Raw genomic sequence first — 16,859 nt, 5'->3', positions numbered from 1 at the left:
GAACAACAACAGCAACAACAACAACAAGGACAACAAGAACAACAAGAGCAAAAAGAACAACAAGAACAACGAGAACAACGAGAACAACGAGAACAACGAGAACAACAACAAGAACAACAACAACAACAACAACAACAACAACTAGAACAACAAGAACAACAAGAACACCAAGAACAAAAAGAACAACAAGAACAACAAGAACAACAAGAACATCAAGAACAAAAACAACATGAACAACAAGAACAACAAGAACAACAAGAACATCAAGAACAAAAACAACATGAACAACAAGAACATCAACAACCAGAACAACAACAACAACAACAAGAACAAAAAGAACAACAACAACATGAACAACAAGAACATCAACAACCAGAACAACAAGAACAACAAGAGCAACAAGAGCAACAAGAGCAACAAGAGCAACAAGAGCAACAAGAGCAACAAGAGCAACAAGAGCAACAAGAGCAACAAGAACAACAAGAACAACAAGATCAACAAGAACAACAAGAGCAACAAGAACAACAAGAACAACAAGATCAACAAGAACAACAAGAACAACAAGAACAACAACAACAACAACAACAACAACAACAACAAGAACAACAAGAACAGAAAGAACAACAAGGACAAGAAGAACAAGAACAGCAAGAGCAACAACAACAAGAACCACATGAACAACAACAACAAGAACAACAAGAGCAACAACAACAACAGGAACAACAAGAACCGCAACGACAAGAACAACAACAACAAGAACAACAAAAACAAGAACAACAAGAACAACAACAAGAACAACAAGAGCAACAATAACAACAAGAACAACAAGAACAACAAGAACAACAAGAACAACAAGAACAACAAGAACAACGAGAACAACGAGAACAACGAGAACAACGAGAACAACGAGAACAACGAGAACAACAAGAACAACCAGAACAGCAAGAAGAACAACAAGAACAACAAGAACAACAAGCACAACAAGATCAACAAAAACAACATGAACAACAAGAACAACAAGAACAACAAGAACAACAAGAACTACAACAATAACAAGGACAGCAACAACAACTACAACAAGAACAGCAAGAACAACAAGAACAACAAGAACAACAAGAAGAACAACAAGAACAACAAGAAGGAGAACAAGAACAACAAGAACAACAAGAAGAACAACAAGAACAACAACAAGAACAACAAGAACAACAAGATCAACAACAACATGAACAACAAGAACACCAAGAACAACAAGAACAACAAGAACAACAAGAACAACAAGAACAACAAGATCAACAACAACATGAACAACAAGAACATCAACAACCAGAACAACAAGAACAACAACAGCAACAAGAGCAACAAAAGCAACAAGAGCAACAAGAACGACAAGAACAACAAGAACAACAAGATCAACAAGAGCAACAAGAGCAACAAGAACAACAACAACAACAAGATCAACAAGAACAAGAACAGCAAGAAAAACAACAAAAACAACAACAAAAATAAGAACAACATCAAAAAACAAGAACAACAACATGAATAACCGGAACAACAAGAACAACAAGAACAACCAGAACAACAACAACAAGAACAACTAGAACAACAACAACAAGAACAACAAGAACAACAAGAACAACAAGAACAACAAGGACAACAAGACAACATGAACAGCAAGAACAACAAGAACAACAAGAACAACCGGAACAACAAGAACAACAAGAACAACCAGAACAAGAACAACCGGAACAACAAGAACAACAAGAACAACAAGAACAACCAGAACAACAACAACAAGGACAACTAGAACAACAACAAGAAGAACAACAACAACAAGAACAACAAGAACAACAAGAACAACAAGAACAACAAGAACAACAAGAACAACAAGAACAACAAGATCAACAAGAACAACAAGAACAACAAGAACAACAAGAACAACAAGAACAACAAGAACAACAAGAACAACAAGAACAACAAGAACAACAAGAACAACAAGAACAACAAGAACAACAAGAACAACAAGAACAACAAGAACAACAAGAACAACAAGAACAACGAGAACAACGAGAACAACGAGAACAAAGAGAACAACGAGAACAACGAGAACAACAAGAACAAGAACAGGAAGAACAACAACAACAACAAGAACAACAAAAACAAGAACAACAACAAGAACAACACGAACAACAACAAGAACAACACGAACAACAACAAGAACAACAACAACAACAAGAACAACAAGAACAACAAGAACAACAAGAACAACAAGAACAACAAGAACAACAAGAACAACAAGAACAACAAGAACAACGAGAACAACAACAAAAACAAGAACAACAACAAGAACAACACGAACAACAACAAGAACAACAACAACAACAAGAACAACAAGAACAACAAGAACAACAAGAACAACAAGAACAACAAGAACAACAAGAACAACAAGAACAACAAGAACAACAAGAACAACAAGAACAACAAGAACAACAAGAACAACAAGAACAACAAGAACAACAAGAACAACAAGAACAACAAGAACAACAAGAACAACTAGAACAACAAGTACAACAAGAACAACAAGAACAACAAGAACAACAAGAACAACAAGAACAACAAGAACAACAAGAACAACAAGGACAACAACAACAACAACAAGAACAACAAGAACAACATGAACAGAAAGAACAGCAAGAACAACAAGAACAACAAGAGCAACAAGAACAACAAGAACAAGAACAGGAAGAACAACAACAACAACAAGAACAACAAAAACAACAGGAACAACAAGAACAACAAGAACAACAAGAGCAACAAGAACAAGAACAGCAAGAACAACAACAACAACAACAACAACAACAACAAGAACAACATGAACAACAACAACAACAAGAACAACAAGAACAACAAGAACAACAAGAACAACAAGAACAACAAGAACAACAAGAACAACAAGAACAACGAGAACAACGAGAACAACAAGAATAACAAGAACAACAAGGACAACCAGAACAGCAAGAAGAACAACAAGAACAACAAGAACAACAAGAACAACAAGATCAACAAAAACAACAAGAACAACAAGAACAACAAGAGCAACAAGAACAACAAGAACAACAAGAACAACAAGAACTACAACAATAACAAGGACAACAACAACAACTACAACAAGAACAGCAAGAACAACAGCAACAACAAGAACAACAACAAGAACAACAAGAACAACAAGATCAACAAAAACAACAACTACAACAAGAACAGCAAGAACAACAACATCAACAAGAACAACAAGAACAGAAAGAACAACAAGGACAACGAGAACAAGAACTGCAAGAGCAACAACAACAAGAACCACATGAACAACAACAAAAAGAACAACAAGAACAACAAGAACAACAACAACAACAGGAACAACAAGAACCACAACGCCAAGAACAACAACAACAAGAACAACAAAAACAAGAACAACAAGAACAACAACAAGAACAACAAGAGCAACAAGAACAACAAGAGCGACAAGAACAACAAGAGCAACAAGAGCAACAAGAACAACAAGAACAACAAGAACAACAAGAACAACAAGAACAACAAGAACAACAAGAACAACAAGAACAACAAGAACAACAAGAACAACAAGAACAACAAGAACAACAAGAACAACAAGAACAACAAGAACAACGAGAATAACGAGAACAACGAGAACAACGAGAACAACGAGAACAACGAGAACGAGAACAACGAGAACAACGAGAACAACGAGAACAACAAGAACAACGAGAACAACGAGAACAACAACAAGAACAACAACAACAACAGCAACAACAACAACAACAACAACAACAAGAACAGAAAGAACAACAAGAACAACAAGAACAAGAACAGCAAGAGCAACAACAACAAGAACCACATGAACAACAACAACAAGAACAACAAGAACAACAACAACAACAGGAACAACAAGAACAACAAGAACAACAAGAACAACAAGAACAACAAGAAAAACAAGAACAAGAACAACAACATCAACCAGAACAACAACAACATGAACAACAAGAACAACAACAGCAACAACAACAACAAGGACAACAAGAACAACAAGAGCAAAAAGAACAACAAGAACAACGAGAACAACGAGAACAACGAAAACAACGAGAACAACAACAGGAACAACAACAACAACAACAACAACAACTAGAACAACAAGAACAACAAGAACACCAAGAACAAAAAGAACAACAAGAACAACAAGAACAACAAGAACAACAAGAACATCAAGAACAACAACAACATGAACAACAAGAACATCAACAACCAGAACAACAACAACAACAACAACAAGAACAAAAAGAACAACAACAACATGAACAACAAGAACATCAACAACCAGAACAACAAGAACAACAAGAACAACAAGATCAACAAAAACAACAACTACAACAAGAACAGCAAGAACAACAACATCAACAAGAACAACAAGAACAGAAAGAACAACAAGGACAGAAAGAACAACAAGGACAACAAGAACAAGAACTGCAAGAGCAACAACAACAAGAACCACATGAACAACAACAACAAGAACAACAAGAACAACAAGAACAACAAGAACAACAAGAACAACAAGAACAACAACAACAACAGGAACAACAAGAACCACAACGCCAAGAACAACAACAACAAGAACAACAAAAACAAGAACAACAAGAACAACAACAAGAACAACAAGAGCAACAAGAACAACAAGAGCGACAAGAACAACAAGAGCAACAAGAGCAACAAGAACAACAAGAACAACAAGAACAACAAGAACAACAAGAACAACAAGAACAACAAGAACAACAAGAACAACAAGAACAACAAGAACAACAAGAACAACAAGAACAACAAGAACAACGAGAATAACGAGAACAACGAGAACAACGAGAACAACGAGAACAACGAGAACGAGAACAACGAGAACAACGAGAACAACGAGAACAACAAGAACAACGAGAACAACGAGAACAACAACAAGAACAACAACAACAACAGCAACAACAACAACAACAACAACAACAAGAACAGAAAGAACAACAAGGACAACAAGAACAAGAACAGCAAGAGCAACAACAACAAGAACCACATGAACAACAACAACAAGAACAACAAGAACAACAACAACAACAGGAACAACAAGAACAACAAGAACAACAAGAAAAACAAGAACAAGAACAACAACATCAACCAGAACAACAACAACATGAACAACAAGAACAACAACAGCAACAACAACAACAAGGACAACAAGAACAACAAGAGCAAAAAGAACAACAAGAACAACGAGAACAACGAGAACAACGAAAACAACGAGAACAACAACAGGAACAACAACAACAACAACAACAACAACAACAACTAGAACAACAAGAACAACAAGAACACCAAGAACAAAAAGAACAACAAGAACAACAAGAACAACAAGAACAACAAGAACATCAAGAACAACAACAACATGAACAACAAGAACATCAACAACCAGAACAACAAGAGCAACAAGAGCAACAAGAGCAACAACAGCAACAAGAGCAACAAGAGCAACAAGAGCAACAAGAGCAACAAGAGCAACAAGAGCAACAAGAGCAACAAGAGCAACAAGAACAACAAGAACAACAAGAACAACAAGAGCAACAAGAACAACAAGAACAACAAGAACAACAAGATCAACAAGAACAACAAGAACAACAAGAACAACAACAACAACAACAACAAGAACAACAAGAACAGAAAGAACAACAAGGACAAGAAGAACAAGAACAGCAAGAGCAACAACAACAAGAACCACATGAACAACAACAACAAGAACAACAAGAACAACAACAACAACAGGAACTACAAGAACCACAACGACAAGAACAACAACAACAAGAACAACAAAAACAAGAACAACAAGAACAACAACAAGAACAACAAGAGCAACAAGAACAACAAGAGCAACAAGAACAACAAGAACAACAAGAACAACAAGAACAACAAGAACAACAAGAACAACAAGAACAACAAGAACAACAAGAACAACAAGAACAACGAGAACAACGAGAACAACGAGAACAACGAGAACAACGAGAACAACAAGGACAACAAGAACAACAAGAACCACAACGCCAAGAACAACAACAACAAGAACAACAAAAACAAGAACAACAAGAACAACAACAAGAACAACAAGAGCAACAAGAACAACAAGAGCGACAAGAACAACAAGAGCAACAAGAGCAACAAGAACAACAAGAACAACAAGAACAACAAGGACAACAACAACAAGAACAACAAGGACAACTAGAACAACAACAAGAAGAACAACAAGATCAACATGAACATCAAAAACAACAAGAACAACAAGAACAACAAGAACAACAAGAACAACAAGAACTACAACAATAACAAGGACAACAACAACAACTACAACAGGAACAGCAAGAACAACAGCAACAACAAGAACAACAACAAGAACAACAAGAACAACAAGATCAACAAAAACAACAACTACAACAAGAACAGCAAGAACAACAACATCAACAAGAACAACAAGAACAGAAAGAACAACAAGGACAGAAAGAACAACAAGGACAACAAGAACAAGAACTGCAAGAGCAACAACAACAAGAACCACATGAACAACAACAACAAGAACAACAAGAACAACAAGAACAACAAGAACAACAAGAACAACAACAACAACAGGAACAACAAGAACCACAACGCCAAGAACAACAACAACAAGAACAACAAAAACAAGAACAACAAGAACAACAACAAGAACAACAAGAGCAACAAGAACAACAAGAGCGACAAGAACAACAAGAGCAACAAGAGCAACAAGAACAACAAGAACAACAAGAACAACAAGAACAACAAGAACAACAAGAACAACAAGAACAACAAGAACAACAAGAACAACAAGAACAACAAGAACAACAAGGACAACTAGAACAACAACAAGAAGAACAACAAGAACAACATGAACAGCAAAAACAACAAGAACAACAAGAACAACAAGAACAACAAGAACAACAAGAACTACAACAATAACAAGGACAACAACAACAACTACAACAAGAACAGCAAGAACAACAGCAACAACAAGAACAACAACAAGAACAACAAGAACAACAAGATCAACAAAAACAACAACTACAACAAGAACAGCAAGAACAACAACATCAACAAGAACAACAAGAACAGAAAGAACAACAAGGACAGAAAGAACAACAAGGACAACAAGAACAAGAACTGCAAGAGCAACAACAACAAGAACCACATGAACAACAACAACAAGAACAACAAGAACAACAAGAACAACAAGAACAACAAGAACAACAAGAACAACAAGAACAACAAGAACAACAACAACAACAGGAACAACAAGAACCACAGCGCCAAGAACAACAACAACAAGAACAACAAAAACAAGAACAACAAGAACAACAACAAGAACAACAAGAGCAACAAGAACAACAAGAGCGACAAGAACAACAAGAGCAACAAGAGCAACAAGAACAACAAGAACAACAAGAACAACAAGAACAACAAGAACAACAAGAACAACAAGAACAACAAGAACAACAAGAACAACAAGAACAACAAGAACAACAAGGACAACAAGAACAACAAGAACAACGAGAACAACAAGAACAACAAGATCAACAAAAACAACAAGAACAACAAGAACAACAAGAACAACAAGAACTACAACAATAACAAGGACAACAACAACAACTACAACAAGAACAGCAAGAACAACAGCAACAACAAGAACAACAACAAGAACAACAAGAACAACAAGAACAACAAGAACAACAAGAACAACAAGAACAACAAGAACAACGAGAATAACGAGAACAACGAGAACAACGAGAACAACGAGAAAACGAGAACGAGAACAACGAGAACAACGAGAACAACGAGAACAACAAGAACAACGAGAACAACGAGAACAACAACAAGAACAACAACAACAACAGCAACAACAACAACAACAACAACAACAACAACAAGAACAACAACAACAACAACAACAAGAACAGAAAGAACAACAAGGACAACAAGAACAAGAACAGCTAGAGCAACAACAACAAGAACCACATGAACAACAACAACAAGAACAACAAGAACAACAAGAACAACAGGAACAACAAGAACAACAAGAACAACAAGAACAACAAGAACAACAAGAAAAACAAGAACAAGAACAACAACACCAACCAGAACAACAACAACATGAACAACAAGAACAACAACAGCAACAACAACAACAAGGACAACAAGAACAACAAGAGCAAAAAGAACAACAAGAACAACGAGAACAACGAGAACAACGAGAACAACGAGAACAACAACAAGAACAACAACAACAACAACAACAACAACAACTAGAACAACAAGAACAACAAGAACACCAAGAACAAAAAGAACAACAAGAACAACAAGAACAACAAGAACATCAAGAACAAAAACAACATGAACAACAAGAACAACAAGAACAACAAGAACATCAAGAACAAAAACAACATGAACAACAAGAACATCAACAACCAGAACAACAACAACAACAACAAGAACAAAAAGAACAACAACAACATGAACAACAAGAACATCAACAACCAGAACAACAAGAACAACAAGAGCAACAAGAGCAACAAGAGCAACAAGAGCAACAAGAGCAACAAGAGCAACAAGAGCAACAAGAGCAACAAGAGCAACAAGAACAACAAGAACAACAAGATCAACAAGAACAACAAGAGCAACAAGAACAACAAGAACAACAAGATCAACAAGAACAACAAGAACAACAAGAACAACAACAACAACAACAACAACAACAAGAACAACAAGAACAGAAAGAACAACAAGGACAAGAAGAACACGAACAGCAAGAGCAACAACAACAAGAACCACATGAACAACAACAACAAGAACAACAAGAGCAACAACAACAACAGGAACAACAAGAACCGCAACGACAAGAACAACAACAACAAGAACAACAAAAACAAGAACAACAAGAACAACAACAAGAACAACAAGAGCAACAATAACAACAAGAACAACAAGAACAACAAGAACAACAAGAACAACAAGAACAACAAGAACAACGAGAACAACGAGAACAACGAGAACAACGAGAACAACGAGAACAACGAGAACAACAAGAACAACCAGAACAGCAAGAAGAACAACAAGAACAACAAGAACAACAAGCACAACAAGATCAACAAAAACAACATGAACAACAAGAACAACAAGAACAACAAGAACAACAAGAACAACAAGAACTACAACAATAACAAGGACAGCAACAACAACTACAACAAGAACAGCAAGAACAACAAGAACAACAAGAACAACAAGAAGAACAACAAGAACAACAAGAAGGAGAACAAGAACAACAAGAACAACAAGAAGAACAACAAGAACAACAACAAGAACAACAAGAACAACAAGATCAACAACAACATGAACAACAAGAACACCAAGAACAACAAGAACAACAAGAACAACAAGAACAACAAGAACAACAAGATCAACAACAACATGAACAACAAGAACATCAACAACCAGAACAACAAGAACAACAACAGCAACAAGAGCAACAAAAGCAACAAGAGCAACAAGAACGACAAGAACAACAAGAACAACAAGATCAACAAGAGCAACAAGAGCAACAAGAACAACAAGAACAACAAGATCAACAAGAACAAGAACAGCAAGAAAAACAACAAAAACAACAACAAAAATAAGAACAACATCAAAAAACAAGAACAACAACATGAATAACCGGAACAACAAGAACAACAAGAACAACCAGAACAACAACAACAAGAACAACTAGAACAACAACAACAAGAACAACAAGAACAACAAGAACAACAAGAACAACAAGGACAACAAGACAACATGAACAGCAAGAACAACAAGAACAACAAGAACAACCGGAACAACAAGAACAACAAGAACAACCAGAACAAGAACAACCGGAACAACAAGAACAACAAGAACAACCAGAACAACAACAACAAGGACAACTAGAACAACAACAAGAAGAACAACAACAACAAGAACAACAAGAACAACAAGAACAACAAGAACAACAAGAACAACAAGAACAACAAGAACAACAAGATCAACAAGAACAACAAGAACAACAAGAACAACAAGAACAACAAGAACAACAAGAACAACAAGAACAACAAGAACAACAAGAACAACAAGAACAACAAGAACAACAAGAACAACAAGAACAACAAGAACAACGAGAACAACGAGAACAACGAGAACAAAGAGAACAACGAGAACAACGAGAACAACAAGAACAAGAACAGGAAGAACAACAACAACAACAAGAACAACAAAAACAAGAACAACAACAAGAACAACACGAACAACAACAAGAACAACAACAACAACAAGAACAACAAGAACAACAAGAACAACAAGAACAACAAGAACAACAAGAACAACAAGAACAACAAGAACAACAAGAACAACGAGAACAACAACAAAAACAAGAACAACAACAAGAACAACACGAACAACAACAAGAACAACAACAACAACAAGAACAACAAGAACAACAAGAACAACAAGAACAACAAGAACAACAAGAACAACAAGAACAACAAGAACAACAAGAACAACAAGAACAACAAGAACAACAAGAACAACAAGAACAACAAGAACAACAAGAACAACAAGAACAACTAGAACAACAAGTACAACAAGAACAACAAGAACAACAAGAACAACAAGAACAACAAGAACAACAAGAACAACAAGGACAACAACAACAACAACAAGAACAACAAGAACAACATGAACAGAAAGAACAGCAAGAACAACAAGAACAACAAGAGCAGCAAGAACAACAAGAACAAGAACAGGAAGAACAACAACAACAACAAGAACAACAAAAACAACAGGAACAACAAGAACAACAAGAACAACAAGAGCAACAAGAACAAGAACAGCAAGAACAACAACAACAACAACAACAACAACAAGAACAACATGAACAACAACAACAACAAGAACAACAAGAACAACAAGAACAACAAGAACAACAAGAACAACAAGAACAACAAGAACAACAAGAACAACAAGAACAACGAGAACAACGAGAACAACAAGAATAACAAGAACAACAAGGACAACCAGAACAGCAAGAAGAACAACAAGAACAACAAGATCAACAAAAACAACAAGAACAACAAGAACAACAAGAACAACAAGAGCAACAAGAACAACAAGAACAACAAGAACTACAACAATAACAAGGACAACAACAACAACTACAACAAGAACAGCAAGAACAACAGCAACAACAAGAACAACAACAAGAACAACAAGAACAACAAGATCAACAAAAACAACAACTACAACAAGAACAGCAAGAACAACAACATCAACAAGAACAACAAGAACAGAAAGAACAACAAGGACAACGAGAACAAGAACTGCAAGAGCAACAACAACAAGAACCACATGAACAACAACAACAAGAACAACAAGAACAACAAGAACAACAACAACAACAGGAACAACAAGAACCACAACGCCAAGAACAACAACAACAAGAACAACAAAAACAAGAACAACAAGAACAACAACAAGAACAACAAGAGCAACAAGAACAACAAGAGCGACAAGAACAACAAGAGCAACAAGAGCAACAAGAACAACAAGAACAACAAGAACAACAAGAACAACAAGAACAACAAGAACAACAAGAACAACAAGAACAACAAGAACAACAAGAACAACAAGAACAACAAGAACAACAAGAACAACAAGAACAACAAGAACAACAAGAACAACGAGAATAACGAGAACAACGAGAACAACGAGAACAACGAGAACAACGAGAACGAGAACAACGAGAACAACGAGAACAACGAGAACAACAAGAACAACGAGAACAACGAGAACAACAACAAGAACAACAACAACAACAGCAACAACAACAACAACAACAACAACAAGAACAGAAAGAACAACAAGAACAACAAGAACAAGAACAGCAAGAGCAACAACAACAAGAACCACATGAACAACAACAACAAGAACAACAAGAACAACAACAACAACAGGAACAACAAGAACAACAAGAACAACAAGAACAACAAGAACAACAAGAAAAACAAGAACAAGAACAACAACATCAACCAGAACAACAACAACATGAACAACAAGAACAACAACAGCAACAACAACAACAAGGACAACAAGAACAACAAGAGCAAAAAGAACAACAAGAACAACGAGAACAACGAGAACAACGAAAACAACGAGAACAACAACAGGAACAACAACAACAACAACAACAACAACTAGAACAACAAGAACAACAAGAACACCAAGAACAAAAAGAACAACAAGAACAACAAGAACAACAAGAACAACAAGAACATCAAGAACAACAACAACATGAACAACAAGAACATCAACAACCAGAACAACAACAACAACAACAACAAGAACAAAAAGAACAACAACAACATGAACAACAAGAACATCAACAACCAGAACAACAAGAACAACAAGAACAACAAGATCAACAAAAACAACAACTACAACAAGAACAGCAAGAACAACAACATCAACAAGAACAACAAGAACAGAAAGAACAACAAGGACAGAAAGAACAACAAGGACAACAAGAACAAGAACTGCAAGAGCAACAACAACAAGAACCACATGAACAACAACAACAAGAACAACAAGAACAACAAGAACAACAAGAACAACAAGAACAACAAGAACAACAACAACAACAGGAACAACAAGAACCACAACGCCAAGAACAACAACAACAAGAACAACAAAAACAAGAACAACAAGAACAACAACAAGAACAACAAGAGCAACAAGAACAACAAGAGCGACAAGAACAACAAGAGCAACAAGAGCAACAAGAACAACAAGAACAACAAGAACAACAAGAACAACAAGAACAACAAGAACAACAAGAACAACAAGAACAACAAGAACAACAAGAACAACAAGAACAACAAGAACAACGAGAATAACGAGAACAACGAGAACAACGAGAACAACGAGAACAACGAGAACGAGAACAACGACAACAACGAGAACGAGAACAACGAGAACAACGAGAACAACGAGAACAACAAGAACAACGAGAACAACGAGAACAACAACAAGAACAACAACAACAACAGGAACAACAAGAACAACAAGAACAACAAGAACAACAAGAACAACAAGAACAACAAGAACAACAAGAACAACAAGAAAAACAAGAACAAGAACAACAACATCAACCAGAACAACAACAACATGAACTACAAGAACAACAACTGCAACAACAACAACAAGGACAACAAGAACAACAAGAGCAAAAAGAACAACAAGAACAACGAGAACAACGAGAACAACGAGAACAACGAGAACAACGAGAACAACAACAAGAACAACAACAACAACAACAACAACAACAACTAGAACAACAAGAACAACAAGAACACCAAGAACAAAAAGAACAACAAGAACAACAAGAACAACAAGAACAACAAGAACATCAAGAACAACAACAACATGAACAACAAGAACATCAACAACCAGAACAACAACAACAACAACAACAAGAACAAAAAGAACAACAACAACATGAACAACAAGAACATCAACAACCAGAACAACAAGAACAACAAGAGCAACAAGAGCAACAAGAGCAACAAGAGCAACAAGAGCAACAAGAGCAACAAGAGCAACAAGAGCAACAAGAGCAACAAGAGCAACAAGAACAACAAGAACAACAAGAACAACAAGAACAACAAGAACAACAAGAACAACAAGAACAACAAGAACAACAAGATCAACAAGAACAACAAGAACAACAAGAACAACCACAACAACAACAACAAGAAGAACAACAAGAACAGAAAGAACAACAAGGACAAGAAGAACAAGAACAGCAAGAGCAACAACAACAAGAACCACATGAACAACAACTACAAGAACAACAAGAACAACAACAACAACAGGAACAACAAGAACCACAACGACAAGAACAACAACAACAAGAACAACAAAAACAAGAACAACAAGAACAACAACAAGAACAACAAGAGCAACAAGAACAACAAGAGCAACATTAACAACAAGAACATCAAGAACAACAAGAACAACAAGAACAACAAGAACAACAAGAACAACAAGAACAACAAGAACAACAAGAACAACGAGAACAACAAGATCAACAAAAACAACATGAACAACAAGAACAACAAGAACAACAAGAACAACAAGAACTACAACAATAACAAGGACAGCAACAACAACTACAACAAGAACAGCAAGAACAACAACAACAACAAGAACAACAAGAAGAACAACAAGAACAACAAGAAGGAGAACAAGAACAACAAGAACAACAAGAAGAACAACAAGAACAACAACAAGAACAACAACAACAACAACTAGAACAACAAGAACAACAAGAACACCAAGAACAACAAGAACAACAAGAACAACAAGAACAACAAGATCAACAACAACATGAACAACAAGAACATCAACAACCAGAACAACAAGAACAACAACAGCAACAAGAGCAACAAAAGCAACAAGAGCAACAAGAACGACAAGAACAACAAGAACAACAAGAACAACAAGATCAACAAGAGCAACAAGAGCAACAAGAACAACAAGAACAACAAGATCAACAAGAACAAGAACAGTAAGAAAAACAACAAAAACAACAACAAAAATAAGAACAACATCAAAAAACAAGAACAACAACATGAACAACCGGAACAACAAGAACAACAAGAACAACCAGAACAACAACAACAAGAACAACTAGAACAACAACAACAAGAACAACAAGAACAACAAGAACAACAAGAACAACAAGAACAACAAGGACAACAAGACAACATGAACAGCAAGAACAACAAGAACAACAAGAACAACCGGAACAACAAGAACAACAAGAACAACCAGAACAACAACAACAAGGACAACTACAACAACAACAAGAAGAACAACAACAACAACAAGAACAACAAGAACAACAAGAACAACAAGAACAACAAGATCAACAAGAACAACAAGAACAACAAGAACAACAAGAACAACAAGAACAACAAGAACAACAAGAACAACAAGAACAACAAGAACAACAAGAACAACAAGAACAACAAGAACAACAAGAACAACAAGAACAACAAGAACAACGAGAACAACGAGAACAACGAGAACAAAGAGAACAACGAGAACAACGAGAACAACAAGAACAACAAGAACAACAAGAACAACAAGAACAAGAACAGGAAGAACAACAACAACAACAAGAACAACAAGAACAAGAACAGGAAGAACAAGAACAACAACAAGAACAACAAAAACAAGAACAACAACAAGAACAACACGAACAACAACAAGAACAACAACAACAAGAACAACAAGAACAACAAGAATAACAAGAACAACAAGAACAACAAGAACAACAAGAACAACAAGAACAACAAGAACAACAAGAACAACAAGAACAACAACAAAAACAAGAACAACAACAAGAACAACACGAACAACAACAAGAACAACAAGAACAACAAGAACAAGAACAGCAAGAGCAACAACAACAAGAACCACATGAACAACAACAACAAGAACAACAAGAACAACAACAACAACAGGAACAACAAGAACAACAAGAACAACAAGAACAACAAGAACAACAAGAAAAACAAGAACAAGAACAACAACATCAACCAGAACAACAACAACATGAACAACAAGAACAACAACAGCAACAACAACAACAAGGACAACAAGAACAACAAGAGCAAAAAGAACAACAAGAACAACGAGAACAACGAGAACAACGAAAACAACGAGAACAACAACAGGAACAACAACAACAACAACAACAACAACTAGAACAACAAGAACAACAAGAACACCAAGAACAAAAAGAACAACAAGAACAACAAGAACAACAAGAACAACAAGAACATCAAGAACAACAACAACATGAACAACAAGAACATCAACAACCAGAACAACAACAACAACAACAACAAGAACAAAAAGAACAACAACAACATGAACAACAAGAACATCAACAACCAGAACAACAAGAACAACAAGAACAACAAGATCAACAAAAACAACAACTACAACAAGAACAGCAAGAACAACAACATCAACAAGAACAACAAGAACAGAAAGAACAACAAGGACAGAAAGAACAACAAGGACAACAAGAACAAGAACTGCAAGAGCAACAACAACAAGAACCACATGAACAACAACAACAAGAACAACAAGAACAACAAGAACAACAAGAACAACAAGAACAACAAGAACAACAACAACAACAGGAACAACAAGAACCACAACGCCAAGAACAACAACAACAAGAACAACAAAAACAAGAACAACAAGAACAACAACAAGAACAACAAGAGCAACAAGAACAACAAGAGCGACAAGAACAACAAGAGCAACAAGAGCAACAAGAACAACAAGAACAACAAGAACAACAAGAACAACAAGAACAACAAGAACAACAAGAACAACAAGAACAACAAGAACAACAAGAACAACAAGAACAACAAGAACAACGAGAATAACGAGAACAACGAGAACAACGAGAACAACGAGAACAACGAGAACGAGAACAACGACAACAACGAGAACGAGAACAACGAGAACAACGAGAACAACGAGAACAACAAGAACAACGAGAACAACGAGAACAACAACAAGAACAACAACAACAACAGGAACAACAAGAACAACAAGAACAACAAGAACAACAAGAACAACAAGAACAACAAGAACAACAAGAACAACAAGAAAAA

Source organism: Megalopta genalis, chromosome 8, assembly GCF_051020955.1.
Source record: "Megalopta genalis isolate 19385.01 chromosome 8, iyMegGena1_principal, whole genome shotgun sequence".
NCBI lineage: Eukaryota > Metazoa > Arthropoda > Insecta > Hymenoptera > Halictidae > Megalopta > Megalopta genalis.
Note: the sequence above shows the minus strand (reverse complement) of the source record.